This window comes from Pseudorasbora parva, chromosome 12 (genome assembly GCF_024679245.1).
Source record: "Pseudorasbora parva isolate DD20220531a chromosome 12, ASM2467924v1, whole genome shotgun sequence".
In the NCBI taxonomy this organism is placed as follows: Eukaryota; Metazoa; Chordata; class Actinopteri; order Cypriniformes; family Gobionidae; genus Pseudorasbora; species Pseudorasbora parva.
This window is the reverse complement of record NC_090183.1, coordinates 5,958,563-5,980,691: the sequence shown is the minus strand read 5'-3', so window position 1 is coordinate 5,980,691 and position 22,129 is coordinate 5,958,563. Positions and strand designations below refer to the sequence as shown.

The 22,129-nt window shown below is 36.8% G+C and overlaps 1 protein-coding gene across 1 annotated transcript in view; it reads right to left on the bottom strand.

The window, feature by feature from the left end:
* Positions 1-21,888, bottom strand: part of ptprfa (protein tyrosine phosphatase receptor type Fa) — a 246,360-nt gene extending 224,472 nt beyond the window's left edge. Inside the window, exon 1 of the mRNA XM_067458880.1 lies at positions 21,556-21,888. The gene's annotated coding sequence lies outside the window, so the exon portion shown is untranslated. The remainder of the gene's footprint in view (positions 1-21,555) is intronic.
* Between the last annotated feature and the right edge of the window lie 241 nt (positions 21,889-22,129).

The following is a 22,129-nucleotide window of genomic DNA, read 5'->3' as shown; positions in this document are numbered from 1 at the left end:
CGAATCAGCCGTTTGAATGAATTATCTGAATGAATGACTCAATGGCTCACTTATTAAAACGGTCACCTGCCACCACCTATTGGTGGTTTAGTATCGTGTTTAAAAGTATTCTTTGTAAATTCAAAAGACATTTAAAACAATCTCATAACATTATTTATTGCAGTTGTATTTGTATAATGTAAACTATTTAATTTGATTGGTAAAAGTCCTATAGTGTCTATAATTATTTTAATTTAATATTTTAAATTCTACAATTTGATCAATATATTTAAAATTATGGTGAAAATGTCCTTTATAAAGATAAAAGATTTTAAAAAAATAAGTCAACGCTGACTGAACACTGATGAGAATATTGCTTTAGAATAAATTATATGTAGAAAACACAGACACATACACACAAAAAAAAATATTATTATGGACAAGCAAATGTTTTACACAGACAACTGAATGAAGATTTACTTGTCTAATGGAGAAGCACATGAAAAGGCTTAATGTCAAGCACTATTATTCACATTGCACTTGAATTTACCTCCAGTCTGTCAGTTTTGAGGTCATCTGAAATGCTAATGCACTCGTAAAAGTTGACAAAACAAACTTTTAACAGATATCCATATTTAGAATTTACAGTTACACTCTTCCTGGAAAATGGACACAATTTTTTGATGACTCATCTTATATGCATGGCTGACTATAAATGTATTATGCTCTCATAATGTTCTCTAAGAGAATGAGAGTATATCCTTCTCTAATTTTAAACACCACCAACGACAGATCTAAGTTTGCAGAAAACAGATCGAGATACAAGTCATATGCGGATAATTAGATAGGTCACATTTTTTTACATGACCTTCAATAAAATCCATCCCACACACTTTTTCATGGGCCAATGTAAATACATCTAGAATTAAATACAAAAAGACTAGGTAGTTGTCCTTAGAAAAGTATAGGAAAAAGTATTATAGACTACAAATTATTGGCAGTGTATTTGATTTTTTTAGCTATTAAAAGCAAGTGATAGGAAAAAACAAAACTTGTGAATTAGACAAAGGTAAAAAAACAAACAAAAAAGCAGTATTATACTTGACATTTCGTCCCCCTCACTTCTAAAATAATGTAAATGCCCCTGGTCATGTCTGTCAATAAACTCCCACTGACACATTGAGTTTCATCACGCTCAGACATCAGCTTCTATATTATATAATATATATTGTATTTTGTCTCGTGTTGTTTAAAAATAAAATAAACAGAACGAATTATGCTATGCTTTTGTCGCATTATCTCATTACATTGCATATTTAAATAAATAAATAAATAAATAAAGTCCAAAACTGATTAAAATGTAACACACCAAAATAGCTGAAGACACAACTACAACAGAAATAAATCACAATCTAGATAGACCTAATGCAGAGTCAATGCCAAAATGCAGAAAAAAACATAAAAAATAAGGAACAACAACAGAACAACAATGTACGATTGTCCAAATATTGTGGCTATTCTCACATCCAGTCAAAATAGCTAAAATAAATATTATTATTATTATAAAAAATATAAAAAATAATTAAAACCATGTTAGAGGGCAATATATCTGTCATACCGGCTCTCTGCTCATTTCATCATTCTCTCATTTTCAATCGTCTGCATGGGCACAGGGGGTTTGTGTGTTTACGTATTTTCACAATATGTACACACACATTCATTGTTTTATGCCTAATCTGATTAAATGATTTAACACGTTTTTTTTTTTCTCGAAACACGACTTTATTCTCAATATTTATTCTCAAGATTTTATTTAGATTTTTTTCTCGAAATATAACGAGATATTTCTCGAAACACAACAGCTTTATTCTCTATATTTAATGAGTTTATTCTCAAGATTTTATTTAGACTTTTTTCCCAAAATATAACGAGTTTAATCTCTCATTATAATTACTTTTGGTCTCGAGATGCTCAAAAAGAAAAATTATTAGCTTGGCCCTAATCCTCTTCCGTAACCCCCTGTGTGTGTATATAGTCTTAAATCATGTTTAACATAAGGCAGTCAGATCAAATAGTTAGTTAAGCAAACCGTTTGGCTTCACTCGGCCTCCTCTCCACCAATCAGCTGGTGTGCGGTGGGCGTTCTGTCGAAATATGGCTGCCGTTGCATCACATCACTGTGCGGCACAATATGGCTGCACATTGGTGGTGGTTGAGAAGATTCCTCCCCTCTATATGTAAAGCGCTTTCAGTACCTAGAAAAGCGCTATATAAATATAACTGTGGCTGATTTTACTAACGTCACACTTGGTGTTATACTGGAAGTAAAGCAAGGTCAAGTTATGCACATATCATTGTGTGATGCATATCTGTATTCAGCGTGCTCTGTTGTATACTACACTTTTGGGCAAAATGTAGTAGGTCATCAGTTATTCCAGCATTTATAAAAATGTTTACACTATACACTTCAGAAACCAACTGAATTTTGTGTTTCATGAAGGATTAGCATCAAAGAAAAAAAAACAGTCGAACCAATTAATTTGGCTTTTAAAAATGGTGTGCAATAAGATCAAATAATCTTTAGCTGACAAACATGAAAGGATTATGAGCATGCAGTGCCACACCATGACCCACTTGTTCCTAAAGACAAGTGACATGTTCACAAATCAGTCACTTTTATAAACACACTCATTAAAATACTTATTTTTGGAAAAGAAGACGCAGTATTAAAAGACTTCAGTTCAGTTTGACTTGTGTTGACTATTTGTATGCTTTCCATGTCCTGCTGTTGCTTTTATGTAGGCTATCATCAGCAGGTGCGAGTCTGAGAGGTGATGAAATTCAGGAAGGCACGAGGAAACTCTAGAGCGAAATAAAATATGACTGCACATGTGGCGGACGGCATTACCCTATCATTTCTCAACACATCAACCAGTGTGCACTTGCCATGGAAGAATCCCAGGAAACATAAACAGGTATTGCAGTGAGCAAATTAACCTGGCCAAAGGACCTCCTGGCACACAAGGGGAAAGGCACTGGTTGTTTATGATTTCTTATCTTATGTTTAATAAAACGTCAATTTTCTAACTGCAACAAATCAGCCTCAGGAGAGATCATGGCCAGAGGTTTCCAAGCTTCATGCTAACTCATTAACAGCGGGGTTCAAGCGGCCGTTTCTGTGCCTTCATCTCAAGGCACGCGCCACTTGTCTTAGATAAAACACTGCATGACTACTCAGCAAAGAACACATTAAATCAAGGTTTTTACAGCTGCTATAAGGTTAACTCTAAGTAGTCAACAGATGCTCTCTTGGAAATGTCTAATGGCCATTTTATGGTTTTGTTTACCAGAATGTTTAATTAATAAAAAGAATCACTGTGAGGCCTTGCAAACAGTGAGTAAAGGAGAACACTAAAGCCCTATGGCTTTGGAGACTCAAGGAAGAGCATCTTAAGAGCAGATTAAAAGAAATATAAGATTCAGCCGTCCTTCATTCTGTTCAGAGGCCGAGAGGCAAACTGTGTTCAATGCGCACTGATGTGTTTAAAATGAAGTCAAGAGAGAATATAGGCTGTCCTGTGGTCATGCTGCTGGCATTGGTGACTGAATCTCTCTCTCAAAGACAATCTCTCTAACAAAGCCTTACATCAACACTTTTCCCACATACTGTAGTGGATTAATTCTAGATTAAGGATTTTAGTCCCACTTTATATTAGGTGGCCTTAACTACTATGTACTTACATCAATAAATAAGTACAATATACTCATTTTGTCCATATTGTATTTTAAAACACTTTTGCTGATGTTGATGTGGGATAGGGGTAAAGTTAGGGACAGGTGTGGTGATATGGGTAAGTTTAAGGGTAGGGTTAGGTGTAAGGGTATGAAGTGTCAACAGTGTAATTACAAATGTAACTACTGTACATCAATGAACTACAGATGTAATTGCATGCAGGTCATTTTTTTAATGCAAGTACAATGTAAAAACATGTATGTACACAATAAGCGTCATGTCTAAAATTATTAATTTACATGTTAATAGTAGGCCCCCTAATATAAAGTGGGTACTGGATTTTTTCAGTTTTTGTTTTGTTTTTTGAGATTGCTGGATCTGTACTGTATGTCAAGCAACAGTTGTTATGAATGATAGATTCATATATTCCTAGTTGCATCCCACAATAGATATGAATGACCATCAGGAGGTATATGTTGGAAGATACAATATAATATGCCTCATGTAAAAGCTCAATCAGTGTTTCAACCACAGAAAAAAAAAAATCAATAAAATGACTCGTGAAAAATATGCCACGTATCATCACATTTGCCTCATTCAATGTCATGAAAGCCATTCAATGTCTATAACTTGTTAGCTCACTAAAAAAAAACCTCATAACTAAATCATTGTACTTGAGCTGACTGTGATGTCTTATTTAATACACGTTTGAATAAATCTGTCATGTTAAGCAAATTTTCATTGGACACAATTTAACTATTTAAGTGTTTATTTCAGCAATGTATGAATATATTTATTATGAAAAGTTTATTATAAAGTTGACAAATGTGCAATTGAAATGTTTTTAAACATTGAATTGTTGATTATAATGTCTACAAATATACAAATATATATATTTAAAATCAATCAAATCAAAAGCATGCAAATCTGAATTGAATAACGAAATCTGTGTCAAAAAGCCAAAAAGACCCTCGAAGAACAGATGCTGTTATACTCCACATAAAAACTGTATATAGGTACAATTTTTCCTTTTTAGATTAGTGCAAAACAATTTAAATTTACAGCAAAATTACTCTAAATGAATGCCCTCAAAAATGTGTTTAACTGCATAATGTATAATGGTGCTGCCATTAAAAAAATTATCCTGCCATTAATGCTAGAGTGAATTACCACAAACACATGAGGGGTTTCTTTTAACCTGTCAAATGATTCAAACAACCAAGGACTGTCTTTCAAATCAGTGAAGCACTCAGGCATGAACTCATGAATCTTATGGTGTAATGCCGCTTTTCTTTCCTTTTCTTCTTGCCTCTTTGTTTCATCTCTCTTGTTGTATTGCACATTGAGTTACAGGAACACACACATCACTGGCACTGGCACAGTCAATCAGGATATGAACCAGTGGGGGGCAGCAGCACATGGACAGACATGTTACAACATACATTTGGTCTCATGTTCTCATGTGTTTCTCCCAGCTGCAATTGTGTTTGCACTTTTAAACAAAACATTTATGTGACATTATAACAATTTTGTACAACATGCAGGACAAGAGGACCCAAATGAGGAACACTGCATTGTGCAAAACCACTCGTCTCACTAGACTGGAGCCTCCTTTTGATAACAGAAGCAGTTCCGTCAGCGTACGGGCACACCGCCCACAGCGGTAGCAGATTGCATTGAAGCTGAGTGGGGCCAGACCCAGCAGGCCACTTCCCCTCACGGGCACGGAGTGGAAAACTCAGCCTAAAGCGTGTCGGTGATTGGTGCGACACTTAAGCACTGACAGGACATGACTTAACATCGACACTCCGGATGCTTGAAAATACGACTTGTGAATAGATAATGACATCTTTACAGATGTGATGGTGTATAACTGATGTTTTTTGGTTACGTGAGACAGAGGGTGTCATGTTATACAGGTGACTTAGAGGTGTGCCTATCCAATCAGAAATTATATATGACACCTCTCTCCTCACCTCAGTGACTAAATAATTTAAAATTGAAGTAGGTGCAAGTATTTTCTACCAAGTTGCCATCAACCAATCTATTGTGAATGCTCTGAGATTTTTGTCAAGTATCGCCAATTTCTATGAAAAAGCAAAACAGACAGCTTGTTGATCAAATTCAGAAAGTGAATCTCAGGAAGAAAAGACATATTGGCTTTGCCATTAGTCTATGCAAAGCAGACACACAGTATGTGCACAACAAAAACAGAAGCAACAAATATCAAAAGACGAGCTGGGATATATTGCTGGTCTGGGTTTGTGTCCTAAATTGTCCTGTCTTTTAGACATGTATAACAGTCTATGGGATTTCATCTGAATAGCAATGCAAAATGTAAAAATAATTACTATGCTGAGTGATGCACATCTTTTATTTGCAATAAAAAGAGACAAAAACCAATGGTGCTGCTCAGTATGCCAGACGATCAAAATCTTTATAGTAGGGGTGTGACGAGATCTCATGCCATGTATTGTACAATGTGAGCTCAGCACAGTCGCTCCCTATACACAGAGTATGTTTGATCGCACATTTTAAAGCGAAACTAAAGCTCAAGCTCCCTGATGCGTGCAAATTATAGCTTGTCTCCCAATATCAAACCTATCTTAGGCTAGCTGGGTAGTTTTAACCATCTCAGCTCTCTGTTTTGGTCTCTGTTTGCACGTTGAATATTGAGAGACTACTTTGATTATGGTTGCACTTAATAAGAAAAAAAAAACTGTTATTTATTTGTATTATTTATTTTTTTATTTGTATTTAATTTGTGGAAAGGAGTTCAGTTAGCATGTCACAGACTCAGAAGTTCTGGAAGCTCATAATTCATGTACAATAAGGCCTTGAAGAGATTTATATGAAATCACAGGAGAGAAGCCAGAGTTTGTGGCAAAACCTTTTACAGTGCATATATTGTTGTCTTTCAATACATATGATAATTCATTTTTTATGAAAGTAGAACTGAAATTACATTTAATACAAGATTTCAAAATGTACCTGTTTTTTCCAGTCATGAATTTTGTCATTATTTATTATTATTTTTTAGTTATTAATCTCTCCACACCCCTACTTTATGGTGAAATTTGCACATTTGACTAATTCTTTTATTCAACTCAACTTCCAACACATACAATTTGATTTATGCATTACAATTGTTTTTCTGATTGTGGGAATTAAACATTAAACCTTGTCGTTGCTTACATCCACAGCAACTTGCACTGCATTCAAGCTTCTCATTTGACCATTTAATGCCTTCTCTGGGAATTGAAGATACATGACCTTAGCATTGCTTCATCTTCAAGTGTAACTAAGGGCTTCAAGACTGCAATCATTTCATTTTTAATTGGAGCACTGTTTCATTAACCAATAAAAAAATGGATTAAAGTCCATGTCTTGCAACTGTCTTTATTGTCAATCAATAAAGGATGAAGTTTAAACTGTCAAGACCCAAAAGAATCAGACATTTATCAAAGTTAGCTTCCATTGAGGCTCTCTGTGGTGTGTCTCTGATAACAATGATCGGTTTCAGTGTCACACTACAAATTACTTTGAACTAAAGACAGTATTTACAAAGATGGCCCACAAGGATCCACTCACACACAGGCATTTAACTTTAACCACAGGACTTAAAGTAGTTGTTGAAGGAACTGTACTAACTGTGACTCATCCAGTAAGATAGTAAGATACTGTTTATGTTCTTTAATAGAAATTGGCTTAAAATTGTTTAAAGCTTAAAAATACCCCCAAAAAACTTGAGTCAGAATAAATATAAAAGTTTTTATAAATATAGAGTGTTTTTATTATTTTATTATATAGGCTAACATATGATCTGTCATTATCTTTAACATCTAGTCTTGGAAACAACTGTGAATACCACATTTCCACCTATAAGAAGCACAGAATATGGAAAATTGGCTACCAAATTGGCAAAACTTAAGGAAGAACATCGCTACATGCAAAATCAAAAAGCTGGACTTTAAGGTGAACTTGGATGCAAATGTTAATACACAATAGTGGATAATGTCAATCTATGAAATGATCCTCCTGAAAACGCAGCACAGTCCTGAACGTTTTCTTTCTGATAATATGATTTGTTCCGCAATGTGAGGTAAATAATTAATACAAAGGCTCAGTCAGCCAGTAAACAGGATCATCGTGTCCATGTCTAATGTGAGGTAAATGTTTTCCTTCCCTTGAGACATGCTGTAAAGTGGAAGGGAAATGTGATCTTGTCCAGCCAGCTGTGCAGGAGATCGATCACACACATTGATCACAGTTTCTAAGCATTGACAAGGAGAGAGTGAGAAAGAGAAGAACCAGAGAGCTGGAGTGATGTGTTCATTCACAACATCACTGCCACCGATGATCCTTTACCATTGTTCTGCCTTTACATACCTGCAGTCTGTCAAGTTCAAATGTTAATTGCTCTCCATGGTGCATGAAACATCGGTGTTCCAAAAAGCACTAAACAGCATCAAAACAGCAGGTGTATGCAATTTATTTTCTAGAAAGCTAAACTTTTCACTTTTGAGAAGTTCTGAACTTTGGAAATTTTAACTCCATTCCATGTCATTTTAAGGTCCTCTAGAAAATGTTCTTGTTTTCCTGCTCAAGGAAAACATCTTTAACAAATCTCTTGACGAAATGCAAGATAAAAGAACAAAACGGTCGTTCATCCTTGTCCTTGGTTTGTTAAAGCAACGATTTCTGCTGGCCGCTCGCAAACAACATCTCTCTTGTCATAAATTTACCATGGCTTTTTTCCTTCTCACGTCTCCCAGAATTTATATCTGAAATAAACTTGAACTGTGGCCATGAAAATGCTTATATCCCTCTGGTAACACGACTAACTATTTGCAGCATCATGGCCAATAAATCACACTCCGTACGGCCTGTCCTGGCCGAAGCGTTTTCAGAGCCATTTTCTACTGATAATGCCTGCAGTTGGCCAAGTCTCAGAGGAGGAGGCATGCAGGTGAGCTCATGAATCATTCGCGTCTTTCATCAAGGCTCACCTGCGGAGCAAGTTTAGGGTTCTGCAGAGCATGAGGGGATAAAGGGGTTGAGGAGGGGGGGCGACCTCATTTTTCAGTGCCAACAAACTCACATTAATTAAAACATAACCAGGCTGAATACATGGTGAGATAGATTTGCTCACTAAATAGCACAACTTGTTCATACCCTGCTTCTGTCTATCCATCATGAGTGTGAGATGACTAAATCAGATCATTCTGATTTAGTTGCAGACAATGCAATAATAAATTGTTTGCATGAGGCTTTTGTAATGGATGTTAGAGACCTGGACTTCTGCGGGACCCAACGCAATAGAGTGAGGCGCAGGACTAGATTTGATAACCGAGTGTGGCCGTGGGCGATACTCTACTATTTGCGGGACTCCTGCAAAATAGAAATATCTAAAAAATAAAACATCGAAAAAAGTAATCATATATTTTATAATTTAATAAGAATAATTGTATTAATCTATTGCACAAAAGCAACAAGAACAACTCACCGCTCAAAGTGATTTTTTGTTCAGTGCTGACATTATGAAAGATTCATTGTGCAGTCAGCTTCATTGATAATTGAGCTTTGTGAGATTGCGTTGCAGCTTTTTAGGCATTATTAATGGGGTGCACTTTGAACGCATTCTGCCATGTCAAACCATGCACGCGCTTGCTTTTATGTTAAATTGTCTGAAACTATTTAATAGACGTACAGAAAAAGATATCAGAATCAGAAATAAACAGAATCTTGAGGGAATGGGTGGGAACGGGACAGAAAAATCTTGCGCAGGTCTCAAATGGACGTAGGCCAGTAAGAGCTGTGAGTATAAACCTCAATACCTTGGCCTCAAGAAGCACGTTAGGGAAAGATGTTAGCGACTGCTTTCTTTAGGGTTCTTCTTAGAGTGCTCACCTCCCATGCCGGAGACCCTGGTTCGAATCCCGTCCGGAGCAGGTCAATTAAGACCTGTTACATTTGGTGCTGTTGAAGCAGATGGGAGTGAAGTTAAGTGGGGTGAGTGTAATGTAGGCCAGTAAGAATATGCCTTTGACAGTTTAATGCATCTATTTGTGTGCTCCACTCCTCTTATTCATAAAAATAAATGCCACTGACTTGATCAAAAGGAAAAAACAAAAACAAAAATGTCACAATTAAATATTTTTTAAAGCTTTAAGGAAGTCTGAAATTGTTGTTTACTTCACAGTTCACATATTTATTTGGAAGGATATAAAAGGTACTGTAAAAGCACTGTAAATTGATGATTTAAAATGATCACATCTAAAGAAACAATGACTTCATCAGTCCACACGCTTCAGAGATGGCCTTGGGCACTTCAGACTTGAGCACAAAAAGCTTTCCTGCTGACAGATATGATGGAATATTTTATTAACCAGCGGTGGCTTGATATATATACACTCTTGAGTTTCAATCCCCAGAGCGTGTCAAGGCCAGAGATGGACCACTTTGTCCTATGGCCTATTATAGCAGTCACAATCTAACACCTATCTATCCACCATCTGGGAGAGGCTCCATAAAACTCCCATAAAAAGACAGAGTGGCTGGTCACTTGCAGATCGCCTTCAAAGGACACAGCTCATAAAACACACACTCATACATGGGTGTATTCTCAAATCGGTCAGAGAACCTACAAACATGAACAGTCAGAACATCAAACCGGAGTTGTACTCCACTCCATCCTAATTTGAGACACGTCAGAGCCTCTTTGAAACTCAACCAATGGATTAATGACTGTAATGAAAGTTATCCGACACTCATTTGGCCTCAGACAATCTAATCAACAGCCCTGAGATTCAGGATAAAAAGATGGTCCATCTAAGAATCACTCTCTTAAAGAAAACACAGTCAGGGAACTGTCAACACAGATACATGGCATTGCTATATTCGATATGCCTAAAGATATTTGGTTGCTGTTAATGCTGAATGCTTGAGACACAGCTGTGTGTCTTTAAAAGATACTACAGAGAAGACAATGTTTGTCCCATAAGTGACAGTTATGTGTATATATATATATATATATATATATATATATATATATATATATATATATATATATAAACTCAACTAAAGGATTATTAGGAACACCATACTAATACTGTGTTTGACCCCCGTTTGCCTTCAGAACTGCCTTAATTCTACGTGGCATTGATTCAACAAGGTGCTGAAAGCATTCTTTAGAAATGTTGGCCCATATTGATAGGATAGCATCTTGCAGTTGATGGAGATTTGTGGGATGCACATCCAGGGCACAAAGCTCCCGTTCCACCACATCCCAAAGATGCTCTATTGGGTTGAGATCTGGTGACTGTGGCGGCCATTTTAGTACAGTGACCTCATTGTCATGTTCAAGAAACCAATTTGAAATGATTCAAGCTTTGTGACATGGTGCATTATCCTGCTGGAAGTAGCCATCAGAAGATGGGTACATGGTGGTCATAAAGGGATGGACATGGTCAGAAACAATGCTCAGGTAGGCCGTGGCATTTAAACAATGCCCAATCGGCACTAAGAGGCCTAAAGTTTGCCATGAAAACATCCCCCACACCATTACACCACAAGCCGGAACAGTGGTAACAAGGCATGATTCATGTTCTCATTCTGTTTACGCCAAATTGACTCTACCATCTGAATGTCTCAACAGAAATCGAGACTCATCAGACCAATGCAATTTTGGTGAGCTTGTGCAAATTGTAGCCTCTTTTTCCTATTTGTAGTGTAGATGAGTGGTACCCGGTGGGGTCTTCTGGTGTTGTAGCCCATCTGCCTCAAGGTTATGTGTGTTGTGGCTTCACAAATGCTTTGCTGCATACCTTGGTTGTAACGAGTGGTTATTTCAGTCAAAGTTGTTCTTTTTTCAGCTTGAATCAGTCGGCCCATTCTCCTCTAACCTCTAGCATCAACAAGGTACTTTTGCCAACAGGCAAATTACCCATTCTTTGTAAACCCTAGAAATGGTTGTGCGTGAAAATCCCAGTAAAAGATTGTGAAATACTCAGACCATCCTGTCTGGCACCAACAACCATGCCAAGCTCAAAATTGCTTAAATCACCTTTCTTTCCCATTCTGACATTTAGTTATTATATATTTTAGTTATTACATATTATATATATATATATATATATATATATATATATATATATATATATATATATATACATATATATATATATATATATATATATATACATATATATATATATATATATATATATATATATATATATATATATATATATATATATATATATATATATATATATATATATATATATATATATACACACTCACCTAAAGGCTAGGCAAAGATATAGGATCCTTCAATGCACCAGAACAAATGCTTTAGTTGATATATATAAGGTGATTTACTGTACACACACAATACAGCACAGTCCAATGCAATATAGTTTGACAGGCCACAGCTTTTGACATCAACAAAAAGTTCATAAGTCTATGCATGATTATATGGCTATAGTTGCATTTTACTAAATGCATTTAGCACAGTTTTTCCTGCTGCCTTCCTTTTTGCTTCTTATCAGAACAGACCAGCAACTTCTATAATTAGGAGTTATTATTGATATAGATACAACAGGATGATAAAGTTGTCTTATTTTTCTGCAAGGCTTTACCAAAAGCTGCATTTCCGCTTAGCTTTTACAAATGTTGACTCCCATTATGTGTTGCAAGAAAGCTTTAATCAGCACAAGTCAGTGTAATAGGAGCTCTCATCATCCAGAGATCAAAGTGAAATAATTTTTCCTGTTGAACCAGGATTACAATCAGCTAGAAGCCAATGCTGAGGATGCAATGGGTCAAATCTCTGGAGAATGGCTGCTAGAAAAGCAAAATTAGCTGTACTGTCAATTCTACAAAAAAGTTGTTTTCTCTCTAATAGATATTTTTAATAGGTATTTGGTGTTACTCAGTGTTCGCGATTACATTACTTTCCCACCTCGGCACCGCCCCTACTGTCATTTTGTTTTTTAAAGAAGTTAAAACCATACTGAACAACGGATGCTGAGACAGGATGAGGGTGAGGAGAAAAGGATGATGAGGATTTGGTGCGCAACAGATCCTGAGCGTCATTGACAAAGTTTAGCCTATGTGTGATCACAAACGTGAAAATAAAAAGCAAATGTGCAATCAAAAGAGTTTTGACTTAGCATCACTGAGCTAGAGCAAAAAGATGTCTGCACTATTGTGCCAATAGCCTTGTTAGCTCACCTACCATTAGTCTAAAGGATACATTTTTACCAGATTCATGCACTGAAAAGTTGTGAATAAAGTGAGAGAGAATGTAGGGAAAGTGTTATTCATTAAAGGAAACAGCAGAGAGGATATATGTCTGCTGAGGCATTGTGGGAGATGTTCAATAGGGCCTGACAGAAGAGTGTTTTTCACCAGTCAGTCTTTCTCATGACAACAAATGATATGCAGAGCGTGAGCAGCTCTCAGTGCAGACAGAAAATACATGTTTCCCTGCATACACAAGGCTGAAAATGGATGGATGGATGGATGTGTCACTATATGAGGAAACGAATGCATGAACCATCACTTCCTGATGAGAATTTACCGTTTCATTTGAGAAAACAGTCATATCATGACCACAGACACCCATTTACTTATAATGATAATCATCATAAATAATAAACTCATTGAATTTAATAAAATGTTTGAAAAATAGTTTAAAAAAAATAAAAATAAAAACAATTTGCTGTGGTACCAAAATTGGTACAGAGTACCGTCAAATTTGTATGGTATTGGTACCGACTACTGGAATTTTGGTACCTTGACATTCCTATGCTGATATATTCATATAACAGCAAACACCTGACTCAGCACAATAAATGCTAAACAGCTGGTTTTGATCTAAAAGACATATTAATGCTAGGTCTACTTGTATTAATGCATATATTTAGGGCCTTCACAGTCTTTAATAGATGCACAGACAAGGGTAAGAAACAGACAACTTCATCACAGGCCGCCCTCATAGCTATAACTAAGTCTAGTCTGAAAGTGATAAATGCAGAAAGTGTTTGTGTCATTTGGCTCATTGCTTTTCTGTCTGTTAGTTCTGATTTCTCATTTAACTTTTTTCTCAAGTAATTTATACCTACCTGTTTTGATAAATAGCTGAATGTGAAGCCATTTTAAACAAAGACATTTTGTTCGTGAAAATTAAAAATGGAAAAAACGTAGTGTAGAACTATTTCCATCCAACCGTATATTAATGTATGGAACATTTACACATAGGCAGATACAATGTTTTCTTACAAATATTATATTTATAAATATCTTGGAATCTTCTGATAACAGCAGATGTTTCAAAACATCAGCAAACTAAACAAATGCCAACTGCCAACTTTGAAAACCAATGAAAAAATAATCTTTAGTCTTCACTAAAGGATATTGTGTGCTATATATTTTGGACATAATTTGCTAACTAATTACAGAGCTTTAATGAAACACTTAATTTTCACTAAACAGGTCCATTTGCCCAGGTCCACACGGACCAACTAAAGTCACATTTACAACCCCTTCAGCATGAGGGTAAATGCAAAGCACACTTCAAGTGCTTGTCAAAATATTTTCCAGTCAAAATAATGACAAAACTGATAAAACATTTTTATTCCAGATGGCAATGTGAAAGCTTTTTACACAGCTCACTAATGTCCAATATTATAGACTTGTGTTTTTTTCCATTGTATGTTATGTTGTAGCACTGGCCTCTACCCAGCTCACCAGACTGTCTGTATATTTGATTTATTCTAAGTTGTGAGAACTGCAAGCGGTCTATCATATTTTTTCCTTTAACTTGAGTGAACACTGAACAGCTAGAAGTTCCTTTCTTTTTTTTCTTTTTTTTTTATACATGAACAGTAGGTGTCTTAAGTCCTTGCAAGTAGAGCTTCAGAAAATATAAGAGTTGTCCAAGCTGTCAACACTGCAATGGTGCTTTATTGCAGTCAGTGAAGCAATGCACGTTTCAAAGTTTCAAAGGGTCATTTTGATATAGAGGTCATCATACTAGACAAATATTCTGTAAGTTTCAGAACTGAAAATTTCCTTGTTAGTCCAAAAACAGTTTTTATTGAAACCAAACCCAGAGAACGACTTGTTGTGGAATGTGCCTATAGATAGGTGAAAGCAGAAGAAAATCAATGCCTACTACATCATTGGAACTTTGGCCCCGCCCACTGGCGTGTTAGTGAGATGACAAGGAGAGAAGAGCGGAAAATAACATTACCTTCCAAACGACCCTAATGCTAGGAATGTGGTGTTATACATTGACAATAATGTGAATGTCTCAGTTGAGCATTATTTATTTGTATTTGGTACATTTCACTGTGGATTCTTTGGTAAATCAGCCACAATTTCTGGACAGGTTTTGAAGACTTTTAGAATATGGACTCGACAGTAACGCCGCATTCACACGGGATGTAGGCGTTAACGCTTGACAGAGGGCGTGGCTGAAGCTGGGTGCTGACACGATCGTCATAGTGACAACAGCCAATCACATTAACTTGCCGCTTGGACCAAAACACAACAACAAAAAAAGCACCGTTTTATGACAGCTAGTCTGTGAGACGAAATGGATGCCGATTTGGTGTTATGTGTGATTGCGATTGCCCGTGTAGTTGTTGTCAGTGCACTGCACAGGTGCTCAAAGCTGTTGGCTAGCGTCTGCTGTAAGATATTTGCATACGGCGATCTGTTTGGATGACGCCTGCGCTGACGCTTGAAAAGTTGAGAAATCTTCAACTTCTGCCGCTTGGAACGCGAGTGAAGTGCCGCGACGGAACCCACAATTCAGTTCGGCAACGGATGATGTCACCCATTCAAAGTAAATGAGAAGCGTTAACGCCTACGCCCCGTGTGAATGCGGCGTAATGTGACAACATGTAAGTAACCGTGTTAATTGTAATGCCTGATATGTAATGATTCATGTACAGTCAGATATTCTTTGTCTATGTGTCAGTAAATCAAACCCGTGACTAAACGCTCAACTTTACATCATTTCTCTAAGTAAGATTAAAATAATCAGTTATTTAAGCTTAAATTAATAGTATTCAATAAATTATATATAGAAAGCGAACAAAGAATGATTTCTTTACAATTGCTGCAGCTGTCAATCAAACAGTGCAAGTTTACCAGTGACGGAGTTCTGGACATTCAAACTTCCAAAACTCACATTCAATTGAACAAATCTCTTATTTACATCATGTCTGCATTGTTAGTTATGATAAAAGCATTCATTAGTGTGCAGAAATCAATTTGCAACCATGAGATCACTGCATTCATGCGCTCAACATGCCGGTGATCGGCTACATTGATCATCACTGCAACCTTTCAAGCTACAATATGCCGTAGATCTAAATATAATTCAATAGATCTAAATACAACGCTATAATCAACATTTCTCATGATTAGTTAACCTTGAGTTGAGAGCTGTAAAAATAAAATCTTGATAAAAGTTTTCCAGAGAGTTTAACATGTTTACACTGAAGTTTCACAGCAGACCTGCCCCTTCAAACTGAGTGTTCAAATCAGAGGCTAAAATAAGGGTAGGAAAAACGATGATGTAAAAAAAATGATGTAAAAATAATACTGACATTATAAGTGCACCCCAGGAAACATTATACAATAATAAAACAATGCAGTTCAAGACCCCTAAAAGCATCAAAAGCAGACCTTTAACAAGGACAAAAACAGTTCTAGTTAATGTGGTGGAATGTGTTCAAGAGAAAATCTCAGATGACTGGTCAAAGCAGAGCAGGTGCATTGCCACTGAATGCAAATGATTTTCATAGTTCATATTCTGCAGTTTGGGGTTTTGGTTAGATCAATGACAATCTGGATGTAAATGTAACACTCTTCATGCAAATTAGATTTTATGACAATCAAGTTACAAGTAACAACTTTCAAGTAACCATTCTGAAAATCTACATTTAGATGCACCCAAACAATCAGTTTATAATCAGATTCATTAAAAAAACATCAATCAATCAGATTTAGCTCAATACAAATACAATTTCGATAAGATTGAAAGATACCGGGAATACGTAATCCAATCATCTGGAAAAGATTAAGCATATAAAAACTTAAAGGTCCACTGAAATCAAAATTTAAGTTTTTTAGCTTTTAGTATGACTGTGTTAGCCTTAAAGTTATGAATAAGCTGGTATGTTCCAAAACTATGACAAAATTTGCATTTAGGAGACATACGTATTCAAAATTTACAGTCTCCCACTTCCGTTAAAACGAATCTCAGATTTTGGTGACATCATCGCAGACTTCACTTTCTCGTCAAATCTTATGTCCAATCAAAATGCTATCTAGAATCTAAAGCCCGCCCCCTACACTGCTGAAGCTGCTGCTGAAATCGGTCAGTCGTTAACAAATTTACTAATTTCTACATGGTGAAAGGCACATAGCACACTATATATGTGATAGGAAACGATTCAGTGTAAATATGCTTTCATTTGAGGCGAATAAAGTCTGTTTTCACGTTAGTTTCACACTCCGGCGCAGCGCACACACACCAACGGCTCTGGTCTAAATTTAGACTACAGACACGAGAGCGCAGTGCGGATCATATGCGCGAGTCCGCGCAGACAACAAAACATATCGACCCATTTGAATTCTGCACAGACTGCTGCATTTCAAAGCGATATGGAGGAGATTATTATGGTAAACAGTGTTAGAGGAAACTGGCTTTACCAAACAGAGAGAGAAGGTCCGCTCTTGCGCTCTAGTCAAACTGTATATTAACGAAACGCTATTGGCTGTTTCAAAAAAAGGGGAGGAGCTGCTAACAGCTGGAGCCGTTTCAGGGGAAATCATGTCAACACATTGAATAATGCGGCGCGTTTCAAGGCACTTCAGCGGGCCTTTAAATCGGACTATTTTTTCAATTGAATTAAAAAAATACCTTGGTAACATTGTAATGGGTGTATGTTGCTTTAAGACCCATGTTTGTGGTTTCCTAGAGCCTTGCATTTGCAGGGAGAATCACAAGACGAATATATGCCATGACATTCTGTTCTGCTTTGTGCTAAAATACAATCATTAAAAGTGGCATAACACACACCGTTTCTGCCAATCTCATGTTAATCTTTAGTACCTATAGAGTAATAGCAACTGCATCCTTCATATATCTGAAGTATATCTTCATATGAGTCTTTAGTTTTATGATATTTATAAAAGACTGATATGCTGTACTGATTCTTTCCGAAAATAGAGCTAAAGAATCTCAAGCACACACGCACACACATACATCCCTGGATAACTTTCGATTCACTATACATCCGTGTTGTTGACATGATATGCACTTGCGCGCCGATTGCCAACAAAACACAGACATTTGATGCGGTTTCATTTTTTGACATGGTGGATTTCGTGGTCTATTAGTGCACAATTACCATCGCACACCTGTAGCTAATAGATAGGTGCGTAGGACGAAGGATACCCAGATCCAAAAATCTCAATAAACAAATAAAAGGAAATTCCCGCACACTATAAATACTTGCAAAAATCAGAAACTTGATTTTGTGGTCTAAAAACAAAATGAATCACTCGCACATGCTCATCCGGGAGAATTGCCCATACAAGGAATTCCACCCTTTATGACTTCATAAACTGGCCATTTCCTGGCCATGTTTAGCATGAGAATCCAACTCTTGTAAAAACAACAGTGTAAATAAGTCAGAATGCATGAAATAGCAGTAACAGTAACCAGCTGTCTTTTTAACACATTATAGATTACAACATGTCTTGGTGCATTTGTTTAAATTCGTTTATGTCTTGGTGCATTTGGTTTATATTCGTTTATGTTTTACAAACTGGTCATATTTACTAAATATTTGCTGAAACAGCTCTTCTGACATAAATGTTAGCTTCTTTTTTAGATATGTCATCCAGGTAAAAACTACAATTATACCTGCGATAGTTCTATTATAGCAGTGGCTTTGATTATCGTTTGGAAAACATGTGAGGAACATGTAAACTTTTATGTGAATTGGACTGCAACGTTTATGGTTCATATTTACAGAGTGTTCAGGATCTGAAATCAGATTTGATTCATCACAGATGAAGAACATTAGTGTATGTAACATACCCAATGATTCAATGAATTACAGTTACTTGTGCTTGCATTGCGAAACCGACATAAGATATGAAAGGCCCATATATAACAGGTTAATTTACTTGTTACAGATTTCAGCCCTCTGCTTGTTTTGTAGCAGCATGTGACTATTGTCTCTGTCTATAAGTCCCACTGATTGAGTCTGGCCCTTGATCTATGCTGGGATGAAACAAAAGGACTGCATTCCAGACTCTGGTCGAACAACAAACAAAAGCAAGGGTAATTGAAAACCCTAGCCACTCTGTTATAGTGCTCTAGATGGAATAAAATGTGAGCACCACGACTGGTCTGCAGATTGGTCAATCTACACACTACATGATGCACTATGGATCTTCTAATCCTTTCCTCATGAACAGTTAATCCACATAATGCAGTTTACAAGCTTATGACATGTGAAACGCAAAACGATTCTCAGGAAATACACAGGGCAAGATGTGTATGCCACCAACCCTATCACTCATGTTTTCAATCCGCACGAACACTGACCTCAAGATATGTCATCTAAGTCGTATTTTAGACACCTTCGTTACCAGAGAGATAGATGTTCAATGCACAGCTGCACTTGCCATTACTGTGAGGTGGTTTACCTGCTGCATCACTATGTCATGGTGTGGAGAAACTGCGGTACATCATAAAATAAAGGTGGGGGGGGGGGGACTACCTCTCTCCACATATGTTTACACTCCCACTCATTACTGAAATTACACATCATTTATCAGCATGGAGAGCCTAAAAGAGCATGGGCAGAGCTACTAAGAGAGAGAGCAAGAGTGAAATGCTTTCTGGATAGAGAACAAGAGCAGCTCTCCAACATCTAATTAGCTGAATCTGTCTTTTCTCTGTGTTTGTATGGAGGGAGGCCTCCACACCTCCACCCAGAGTTGGAAATCATCAGCTTAGGCCAGAGGTTCAAAATGGATACAGATGTCCAGGTCTGCACGCATCAATGATAAACTACTGAGTGTGCATCCTACATTAAAGAGACAAATAAAAAAAATATAATAATAAAACAAATAAAAATAAATTAAAGACAACAAAGGCTTACAAACTGGTAACTGGAAACATCACTGTAAAAAGGTTTTGTAAGGTATAATCTAAAAACATTAACATTTAAATTACTTTATCACTGTGACTGCATAAACAAAAGCCATTTTAGGGGTCAACTTTAGTAGAAATAGCTTGTAACAACAGCACAGTTTTATTTTTAATACCAGAATTATGATAATAAAGGCAATACACTGCTTTTTGAAATGGATATCTGCTTAATGATGAGACAACCAATCCTCTTTTTAATAGCATTTGTATGTGGATAGTATTATGATGCTAGAACCAAACCTCAAAGCCGAGAAAAATCCTTACATTAGAAAAAAAATACCTTTAGACAGAATAACTTCTGCCATTGTGTCAAGCACACACACACACACACACACACACACACACACACACACACACACACACACACACACACACACACACACACACACAAACACACATATATATAATCTCTCTCTCTCTCTCTCTCTCTCTCTCTCTCTCTCTCTCTCTCTCTCTCTCTCTCTCTCTCTCTCTCCAAGAATGAATCTGCACCTTTCTAAATGTTGTGTTGTTGCTTTTGCTATCTATTATAAACGTGTAGCCTATATACTTGTCAAAACAACAGGATATCAAAAGTGCATATTCAAAAAATATAGGCATAGGTTATCGCGAATCACACTACTACACATCTCTAAATATAAGTGAAAGTATAAATACCATCCGTGCAAACCTATAGCTCATGATCCTTTTTTTTCCAGCCAAAACGGGGTTTAAACTAGTTCAGCGCACGTAGACGATAATTAGTTGTCGTTTGTTTGATGTGGTATCGTTTTCAATGTTGGACACGTTTGTTTTATAGTAGGTATATCTCAAAGGAGATTGGGGTTGTGTCCATTTTCCCTCTAATTATTAGTCCGCTGAAAATAGTATTAACATAATCAACATACTTCAAAAACTGTCGTCTTTGACGTGAAAATATTGTAATTTGCGAACCAAACAGAAGATGTGATTTAAAACGGAGAGATGGAGCGCGCGGACCTGCCCATGACTCAGTGCTGCAGCTTTCGGATTACCTCCAGTTTCTCTCATCCAGACTACACAAACTGACAGCTCATCACATAACCAACAAGCCATTGCAATACTTTACATTACCGTGTTACACCTTTTACACTTTCATAGAGTTACCTATAATAGCAATCCGAACAATAATGTGTACAATCAGCCAGAATAATCACGCAATCACACGTACTTAATTTGTATTACGCGCACTTTATTAAGAAGGTTCATTAGATTATACGCATTATAATAGGCACATTTCAACGTCTCTGACCCTTTAAAAAAATAACAAATATATCTAAATCTTAAAGTTTAAGAGCTGACAAGTGCCACCAAGTGCTAATATCCGACCATGAGCTTATTTAAACCAAACTGACAAGCCATAGGACTGCAGGTCTCGAACTATAGGCTATACTAGTATGTTAATCAAATATTAATCGAACGACACCTCTAAATAAAAAAGAGAAAGAATGGCCAAATTAGGTTCCAATGAATGTAACCTGACAACTGACAGGTCGAACATCTGGGCTTCCCAAATAAAAATAATAACATTACAACACATTTGACAGAAATGCTTTTAAAAAACTCAACTTACTCTTCAGATCCTCATTAGTTAGTGTCGTTTTTCTCTTGTCGTTGGCATCAGCCGAGACTATTTTCTCCTCAGAAGTGAAACAGGATAAAATCCTCCTCAGTTCAGCAGCCCCTGACTCAAATCCCGATTTTTCTTCTTCACAGACACCTTGCGCGTGCACAGAGAAGAAAATGCAAGTATAATATATCCTCCAATAACGTGTTCTGCCTGTAAAAGGTCCGTTTTCATAGAATAATACGAGTATTTTCGGGACCGGCTTTCATAGTGGAGCACTCTTCTCCTCTCGCACTGTGCGGACAGGTTTCGCGCTCCTCTCACGAGCTCTAGATTTGCGCTCAGTCTGTCGCGCGCTCACAAACACACACACAGTGTACACACACACACACACGAGCGCAGGCACGCGCGCGTACTGATGCGCTTCATTTTCAACACCGGACACCGGAAGCGTCCTGTACAGTATATGTGTGTGGGGGTGTATTTCATGTTTTTCACCGTTTTCTAGGGCATCCCAAGAAACTGTGTCATCATTGCCACCTGGAAAAGACAAACTGCTTTGTACGCTTTGCTTGCTGGC